The sequence below is a fragment of the Camelus bactrianus genome, chromosome 20, assembly GCF_048773025.1.
Source record: "Camelus bactrianus isolate YW-2024 breed Bactrian camel chromosome 20, ASM4877302v1, whole genome shotgun sequence".
Lineage (NCBI taxonomy): Eukaryota > Metazoa > Chordata > Mammalia > Artiodactyla > Camelidae > Camelus > Camelus bactrianus.
Genome location: NC_133558.1, coordinates 5,911,781 through 5,921,282, shown reverse-complemented (window position 1 = coordinate 5,921,282; position 9,502 = coordinate 5,911,781). Strand labels below are relative to the sequence as shown.

The 9,502-nt window shown below is 36.7% G+C and overlaps 1 long non-coding RNA gene across 1 annotated transcript; it reads right to left on the bottom strand.

Moving 5' to 3' along the window:
* Window positions 1-1,223: 1,223 nt before the first annotated feature.
* Window positions 1,224-9,158, bottom strand: LOC141574196 (uncharacterized). Its single transcript, XR_012500949.1, has 2 exons — window positions 9,023-9,158; window positions 1,224-3,179 (listed from the first exon to the last, which is right to left on the bottom strand). It is a non-coding gene; the product is annotated as an uncharacterized LOC141574196 (long non-coding RNA).
* Between the last annotated feature and the right edge of the window lie 344 nt (window positions 9,159-9,502).

The window sequence follows — 9,502 nt, the reverse complement described above, 5'->3', positions numbered from 1 at the left end:
CACTTTCACCAGAAACTAACACAACATGGTAAATCAACTACACTTTAATAAAAGCAAATAAAATTTTTTAAAAGATTGTTTTAAAAAGTCACAGGAAAAAAAGCCCTTTAAAAAGGCTTTACTATTGAAAAGGTAATCTCCGTGTATGGATTGTGGTTCAATCAAGTGATGCCAGAAGGGTCCTTCTTAACGTCATCTCCTTTTGGGGTTCTCCCCTGAATTACCCCTGTGATCTCAGCTGAGATGCAGATGCCTTCCTCTCGCTTTCGCATTGTAACAGAAGTGTGGATAAACGCTCCTTCCTTGGGTATTTCAACATAGCGCCGTTAGCCCTCAACTTGCAAAGGAATTCGTGGAACACTTAGACAGCAGGGAAACAAGATGAAAATGTAAAAAAAATTCAAGCTTATAAGTCAGTTTCTGATCCTGCCGTGGCTAATTTGCTCCGTGGGAAGACCCTGCCCTGTTAAATGCCACTTGGGCGACACAGCTACCACACCTTTACTCCAAAGAGCCCTTATAAAGTTTTAGGAACTTCCTCCTTCCTTGCTCTTTAACTCCCAGTTTGCTGCTAAACAAAGGAAACTCTTTACAACCAATAAGATTGGAAATGATCTCCCCGGGGGGTCCCTGATGGTAGCAAAAACAAGATCTTTATGGAGTTCATTTTCTGGTCCGAGAGACACACCCTCCCCCACAAGGCGACTTGCAAGCCTCTGGTGACTGACAGGAGGCATTATCGGAATTCAGGGAGAAATTCAGGTCTTGTCTTTCTGGGAACAGAATTCTCCCATGACAAGCTCAGTGATACAACAATACCATCCAAGTAATTACGGCATTCCTACAGTGGGAAATACACATTTATATTATCAGGAAACAGACAGAGGTAGGGTTACCATGCCGCTGGGTCACAGTAAGGGAACAGTGTGAAGGAACAAAGGTTTTAACATGCTACCTGAAGGAGGAAATATGAGAGAGGAGGCTCTCATATTTAACATGACATCTTGAGCCTGTCGGATTTCTTAAAATAATCTTATTTTGCCAAGACTAGGAAATGTGCCTGATAGTGAACCTTTAATCAGCAAGCTTCTTAATTAAAAGAATGTGAAGAAAGATGAGAAAGCAGAAGGTGCTTTCAGCCAGGTCATCCGTCACCCCAAGAGGCATCGTGTTGCTTCCAACATCAATAAACTTTCTTCTTTAAAAGAATTATTTAGTCTGCAAACAGCAAATAAAATTTTATTTTTTCCTCACACATAAAGTTGATCACAGACAGACCACCAGGCTGCAGTTAAAAAAAAAAAATCAAGAACCAAAACCTCAGGGTTTATTTGATGTTAAAGATCAGAATATTAAAATTCACATGTGGGAATAAGACTTTAAGCGTGTCAACTTCCTTTCATAAAAGTCGCTACAGAAATAGGAAGCCTGTATATTCCCGTTCTTTGTATTTATTATTTGTAAAATTAAGAATTATATATGTAATGTTTATCAAGGAATCTCTGCGGTTGTTAGATATTTGATAAAACCTCTCAAAGGATCAATCATAGAGTTACCCCAAAGAATAGGCCATATGACTGAGTAATGCAAAAAGAAACCTGAACTGTTGTTACATAGAAGTTGGCTATCACAAGCTTTATGTGCAGTGCTGATTACCTGGCAAAAGAGTTAACAGTTGTGTGTAATTAAAATCCCAGGAGAAGAGAGATTGGTGCCAAAAAAACAAAACAATAATGAAGAAATAATGGTGAAAAAGTCCCCAGTTTGATAAACAACATACATTTAAGATCCAAGAAGCTCAGCAAATTCTAATCAAGACAAGCTCAAAATAAACCACACCCTGAAACAGAACGAAATTGCTAAGAATCAAAGACAGAGAGGCAAATCCTGAAAGCATCCAGAGAAAAGCGACACACTGCATGCAGGGGAGGGCTGATCAGAAACAACGTAGGTCAGACTGCAGTGAAAGAATGCCTTTAAAGTGCTGGGGAAAAAAACTGTCAAGTCAGAATTCTGTATCCAATTAAAATATCCTTCAGGAATGAAGGTTAAATAAAACATCCTCTTGAAAGGAAAAACTAAGAGAATTAATCCAGCACATTAGGTATAGAAGATGGGCTAAAGCATTAGTGTTGGAAAGAACTAGACGGTACAGCCAACCTCCTTATTTTAAGGGTAGTCACAAAAATGTCTTGAACTCTTCTACTGTAAAATATCTCTCAGTGACATCAGGAGACATAAAACTTTACATTTTGAACGAAGGACTCCACATGGAAATCTAATCACAGAACTCCACTATAGATAACTCAATTTACATGATAGAATAACTCAGTCACAAAAAACTTGCTCCCAGGGCAATCTGGAGCCTCTAGCCCTAGACAAATTGAAAACTTACCTGTTCTTCTGTGTACTGGCGGTGCACCTGGTGTTCTAATTTGTCTATTTGTTTGTTTTTTTGCATTGGAACTGAATAATTCCATGCATTTAAATTTATACTATTAGTAGCATTAGTATTACTGTTGCCATATTTATTTAACACAACATATTTCTAACTGAAAAGTTAATAGCTGAATTGACCTCTGTGAAAATATCCTTAAAAGAAGGTAGTTTTTCTTGAAGGAGAGAGAATGGCTCTGTTATGTCGTGGTATTAAAAATTCCTCAAGAATGTAAAAAAAAAAAAGAAAAGAAAGAAAGAAATGAAAGTCCACACCCAGATCTGTGTAATTAGGGAATGGTTCAGAGGCATTTACTGTGGTGATGGCAAAAACCCAAATAACAAAGGAGCAGGGGAGCCTAGAAATCAATGGTTCGATCCCAGCCATGTTAAATTTGAGATGCCTAATGGATGTACATATGCAGACGTCAAATAGTCAGTTAGATACAAAGTCTGCACCTCAAAGGAGAAGTCTGGAAAAGCAACAATTATTTGAAAGTCATCAACACGTAGATAGTAGTTAAAGTCCAGGGAGAAAATGTCAAGAGAGGGTTGAGAGCTGATAGGGAGAAGCCCCTAGTCCTGAAGATGGTGTGTAGAGGCCTTGTAATGGAGAAGGAAGAGCCAAGGAGACGGCATAATAATGTGGCTAAAATCAGTGTATCTTCCCCAGGAAAGGGCTTCAGATGTTGGAGGTATTTATCATAGTCTGGTGGCAAAACCCCGACTCGGCTGAGATGAAACTGCAAAGAGAAAAATGGAGAACATTTGTGATTCAGGTAGTATTTCTGGCATGTAAGAGAGGAGAAAGGAAGAGCGCGTGCTCAGATGAACTGTGAGAATCAGATACACACATTCTGTTTATTTCCACTAGAACTTGATGAATCTGGGACAAGGGCTTCCAAACTGAACAGCTGGAATATGATATCCATCATACACACTGTGCAAGCGAGAGCTCCCATAGCTTTTTATCCCGTGTATTAATAAGTCTTGGGGATGCAAAAGGAGAAAATTTAGTTAGGATAATGTGGTGTACTTCTATGTGGGATTATGAATCCTTAATGTTATTGTCTCTACTGATGTTTGTTGGACTAGGAAGAGGCAGCTGGCTCTCTGTGGTTTTCACAAGAAGATATCCACCTCACCAGGCTATCACAGTGAGAAAAATTTTAAATGCATAAATGAAGATGGATCATTTTCCCAGTCCCATTGCTTCTCTTTGTGATGCTTTTTGCCCCGAGATTACACAAATGGATGGTTTTATTGGCCACTGAACATAGCGCAGCTGTAGATACAATATATAATACAAGAAGAAATTGTTCACAAATGGGGGGGGTGGTTATGGAGACATTAACTGCAATGCTGTCAAGTTCAAAAGCTGCATGTGTCCCCCACCCGATCTCACACACACTGGTCATGTAAGTTACAAGTACCCTAGAGCGACTGTGAAATTACAGGCATGACTCGTTAGAATATTCTTGGCATTATGCTTTTCTTTCTTTTTCTTTTCTTTTTTAAAATTCAGTTGGTGCCAAGTGCAAAACAAACAAACAAAAGTTTTCTTTCATCCTTTGTCATTTTCTGCAGATCTTTTCCCCGAAATTGGGGCCAGCTTAAGCGTGCCCTGGTGTGAGGTGAGTCCACCAGTATACCATCCCATGACACCAGAGTCATCAAATGTGCAGTTTTCCTTGGGAACTACTGATTTTTGAAACAATGGAGTTTTACAGTCATTAGTAAGGACGCCCCAGGAGCATGAAACGATATTGAAATTAAGCTTAGTGTGTGAAAACATTATGTTCTCTCCTTCCAATCCCTCTGCATTTGTGTCTCTGTTCCCTGAGTGATAACATGGCCATAAAACTTTGCAGCTACACTGGATGTCACTTTGTCTATACCTAGGGGTGGGAGGCCCTTGTAAATCTTGGCTCTTCCACGACTCGAAGCTGATTAAAGTGTGCTGGCTTGCTCTGAAGCTCCGCTCCTTCCTGTGTTTCCACTGTCATTGCCAAATACCAGCAGTCACTGACAGGGCTCCCTGCTCTCCCTCTGCCAAGTGAAATGTTTTGAAATTAAAAATCTGAAGAAATTGGTGCAGTGAGTGCTTGATCAGGTGGTTTCTCCTTAGGAAACTGCTTAATGGGGAAAATTCAGCCCAACCTCCCAGGGGCGGCCCAACACAGAGCTTGAATTTAAAGAAACAGGATTTTTTTTTTTTCTTAAATTAGACAAATAGGCTCAAGTCCCTCAAAGGGAGCGCCTTTGTTTCTTGAGAAAAAATATTTATTTTTTGAATGATGCTTATTTAATTGCTGATGAATATGTGCTCATTCTTGAAAGAAATTCAACCGTGGACAGAAAAAGTACAAAGGAGAAAATGTAAGTGGTGCATAATTTCCAAATCTTATCAAAATTTAGGTCATACTATATGTATGTTCCAATATGCTGAAAGCATTTTCCAGTGTAATTAAATGTTCTATGAACATATGATGTTAATATTTGTATGAGTCCATTGTATGGAAGTACCTACACTGATACAATTTATTTCCTAGTATTTAACATCCAAGCACTTTCTTCCCTAATTTTACTCTATTATGAATAATAAACAATTAACTTTTTTGTACATAAATCTGGTCCACATGTGCTAACTTTATTAGGTTCATTTTCTAGCAGTAGAATTTCCAAGTCAGAAGATACAAAAACTTTGAAAGACCTGGTATCAGACTACCCCCTAGAAGCATAATAGCTCACATTATCACCAGCGATGCCGGACACTGTCTAACGCATCCGTAGCAGCACTGAGTATCATCCTTTTTTTTTAGAAAAATACCTTTGCCAATCTGAAATAGGATTTCATTATCTTAATTTGTATTTTTTGATTGTTAATAAACCTGAAAATTTTTACATGTTTAATGCCTATTTGCATTTCTTCTGTGACTTACTCACTTATGACATTTGCCATTTTCCTGTTGAGGTATTAGTGATTTTTATTTTTAATTTGTCAGAGCTCATTACTGGTTACAACTATCATGTTTTCCTTTGGCTTATCAGTTTTTTTGTTATAAACATATTTCCAGTTTGTCACTAGCCTTTTAATAATGACTGATTTTTTTTTCTGAGCTTTAATTTGTAGTGACTTAAATGTTTCTTTCTGAGTTTTTTCATTGCTTTTATGACTTCTAAGTTTTTCTCTACCCCCCCAGATTAGTTAATTTGTCTAAGATCATTATTAGTTTGTGTGTGTGTGTGTGTGGTTTTACTCTAAACATTTAAAACTTTGCTGTATCTTGGAATTTACTTTGGTACGTGGCATCATGAAAATCCAATGAAAAGTCCCCCATTTCTTTATCAGTCAAGCGTCTCTTAAATATTAAAGACATTCATACGCTAGAATCTATTTGGGGGGCTAAATATTTTATTACATTTGTTGTCAAATTTTGTAGACCGTAGCATTTAAATTGTTTCTCATTAATTCTCATATCTAATCACACGATGTTATTCTCATTGCTCTGCCATTTATTACATATATATGTATATTATAATAATATATAATAGGTAATAATATAAATATATATTACATACATTTATTTCTTCTTTTAGATGAAATTTAGAGTCATATTGTCAAGGTTGGAAAGAAAAATGTCATCAGAATTATAACTGGAACTTCTTTAACTTTGCAAGACAGTCCTCACTGTGCACGGTTCACTGAAATTCACTTCGTGGGAGTGTGCAAAGCAAGGATTCTGTCCAGCACGTAGGGTTTAGTTTACACAGTACTATGCACAGTGAGGACTACCTGGACAAATTAGTTTGTGAGTCTGTTTTTTCAATAATCTTCTTATCTGGGAGCATTTCATCTCAAAAATATTTATAACTTGAAATCTACATTCCAGACATATAAAAGAATTAACTAATTAATATTTTAATTTTTAGATCCCTCAAGGAAATATTACAGTGTTCTTTATATAGGTTAGATACATTTTAAGAGACTTTCTAGTTATTTTAAATTTGCTTTAAATAAAACCTTTTTTTCACATTAAATCTTTTAACTGCTTGTGTCCTTAAATAGGCAAGTTACTGATTTAATAGGATTTTTATTTTGTGTCTGATTTCTTTTCTAGACTCTCTTATTAGCATAACTGGAGACTTTCCCCCCTATTTATTCTCTTTAGTTTTCTGGAATAGTAAAGCCATTTTGCCCAGTCCTTATTCCCCAGTGATTGTATTTCTTATTTTAAATTCGTATCTTACCAAATTGACGTTACCCGTAACTTCAGAACCATTTCAAATAGCACTGGTGATAACTTGTTTTTCATGCAGATTCCCTCTTGTATGCCATTGCTGAGAATTATGTTGGCTCTTGGTTTAAAATAAATCATCTTTTTAATGTCAAATAAGGATCCTTCTTTTTCTGGTTTTCTTGGGATTTTATCAAGAATGTATTCTGAAATTTCAACTTTTATTGCGGTTTTGGAATATGCTTTTCTTTCAACTTTTTAATGTAATATACCATAGTAATAGATTTACCAGTACTAAAATAACTTTGTATTTTGAAGACAAATGCTACTTGGTTGAGGGAGATAAATTCTTATTACACTAAAGAATATTTTTCCTAAGAACGATTAAGATTTTTAATCATTCAGTAATAAGTGAGCTTGAGCTATTATTTCTTTTTCGTAACATTATCTATGTTTGTCTTGGATTTTTTGATTATGCTAGTTTTATAAAAATTACCATTTTTTGGCCTGAAACCTTTTCAATAGCAAGAGAATAATTCTACTTTTGCAACTAGTCAAGTGCTCTGACATAGAGCCCTTTTTGAAATAAGTTTTGAAAAGATATTTCTTGGTTACTGAGATTTTCTTTTTTGTTAGCTTATTTGGGGGGATTTATATTTTCCCAGAACTTTTTTCAACTTTGTGGAGCTTTACAAATTTGTTTACAGAATTATATGTCGTTATATTTATATAAAACATCTCCATGTCCCGAACCTCCATTTCTCTGGTGTGCACACTCTCTCTGCATAAAAGCTCCTCTACGAAAAGCAATTGAGGCATCTTTGTGTATCTTCAGGGAGTCCTGGGTGCTCAGCAATGAGTCAGTCCTGTCCACTCACAGCTCCTGATGTCAGCCCCCCAACGTCCTTGGCTTCCTGGGGCTGCCATCAAGTACCACTTCTGCAAAGCCCAGGCTCTCCCCAGAGGCACCATCTTTTCTCTCTCCTGATGCTAACTCCCTCTGGTCATTGATCCCAGTGAAGAAGTTGTAAGTTCTGATCTCCTCAAGGCACAAAGCCATTAATGGAACCGAAATGTAAGAGAGAACTTTCTGCCCTGTCTGTGGGGTTATACACCCCACAAGGAGACCCAGGAACTAGCCAAGGGGCATCTGATTCAAGATGTCTTAAGTTAGGACCCCGTGTGTACTCCTTAGTTAACACATCCTCAGAATACACTGGAGGCAGGTAACTTCAGTTTGGAATGACAGGAGGCTGAAATTGAAGACAAGTCAGGGTGAGAAAGACCATCCTGTACCCAGAACCAGTTCTCTCTGTTGATTAAAAATCTGTTGATGGGCAAGCAAGGCTTGGCTTCACTGACCATGAGTACTTTCTGAAGAAACACCTTGGCTCCTCCTGAAAATAGACTCTGTAATCCAAGCACACCAGTTTGCTAAAAGAGGACCTGGTGCCGCCCCAGAGAAAAACAGACACCACTGTTACAGAACTTGGTTCTTCCACTGTATGCTACAGATCTGCTTCATTATTTATAGTTTAAATTTTATCTTTAGCCACTTTTTTTCTCCCTGGCCTAGATGAGACAAGGATTATTATCTGTTTTGCTTTGTTCTCTTCAAAAGCGTAGCTAATGGATTTATGTATCAATTTAATTCCTTTAATTTTCACTTTTACATTTATTTTCTTTAAATATGTTCTTTCTTCTAACTTCTTTGTTGGATTTTTTTTTTTTCAATTAGGCATTAAAAGCATTTGTGCCCATCTGTGAATCTGGCTACAAGATTTAATCTATCTTATAAGTATTTACAGATTTGGTTACATTATCTTATATTTCATTGTATATTATTCTTTTATTTTCTGAGTTGTAATTAATTGCAGTTTTGATTTCTTTTCTTACCTACTTTGTATTTAGAAGAGGCTATTTGTTGTATTGTTATGTTTTTAATTTCCGAACAGTTTGACGCTTTTTATTTAAATTTACATGGTAAGTTTCTAACTAATTTTAATGTATTTTGAGAATGTGCTTAGCTTGTATACTTTTTTACTAGATTTTATTAAGATTTTTCCTTTATGGTCTAACACCTGATTATTTATATAAATATTTAATGTACACTTAGAAAAAAAGATTATTCTCTGTGGGATTTACAACTGATATGTCTTCTAGAGTATCCATTAATTCTGTCTTTATTATAGTGTATTAAAATACTTTATGTCTTTGAACACATATCAAAAACTCAAGTGACTGCTTATAGTTCTACTGTAATGACATTACAATTCTCTTATATGTTTAAGAACTTTGGACTTAGAGATATTTTTAGAGCTAATGAGTAGTCATGGCCATGACTTTACCTTTTAGGGTATGAATTAATCATTTTTTCCTTTAAGCTTGAACACTATTTTGTATCAGTCGGTATCTCCACACGTATTGTCTTTATACGTCTATGAATCCTTCTTAGTCCAGGATGTTAGTTAAGAGCAAATCTGTAGAAGAAGTCGCAGAGTTCAACACTGACGCTGCCTACTCAATTCTCTTTCTCCACTTCCTCATCTGTAAAGTGAGGGTGTCAGTTAGGACCGCCTAGCTGACTCCAGCTCAAATTAGTTTGGCTTTATCCTGCTTCATTTCCTTGAAATGCCCTCTGCTGTGCCTCCTCTGTCTGGTAGCCTCATCCTCAGGCCGGCCTTATGCAGGGTTGTAAGGGGGTCACTGCAGGTTAAGGTTTCACATCCAGAGACATGAGCTCTTATTTCCATGAGCAAGGAAACGGTCTTGTCAGCGTCCCTTTTTCGCTTTCTATCTCGTTGGTCTCGTAAGTGACATGTTGGGTC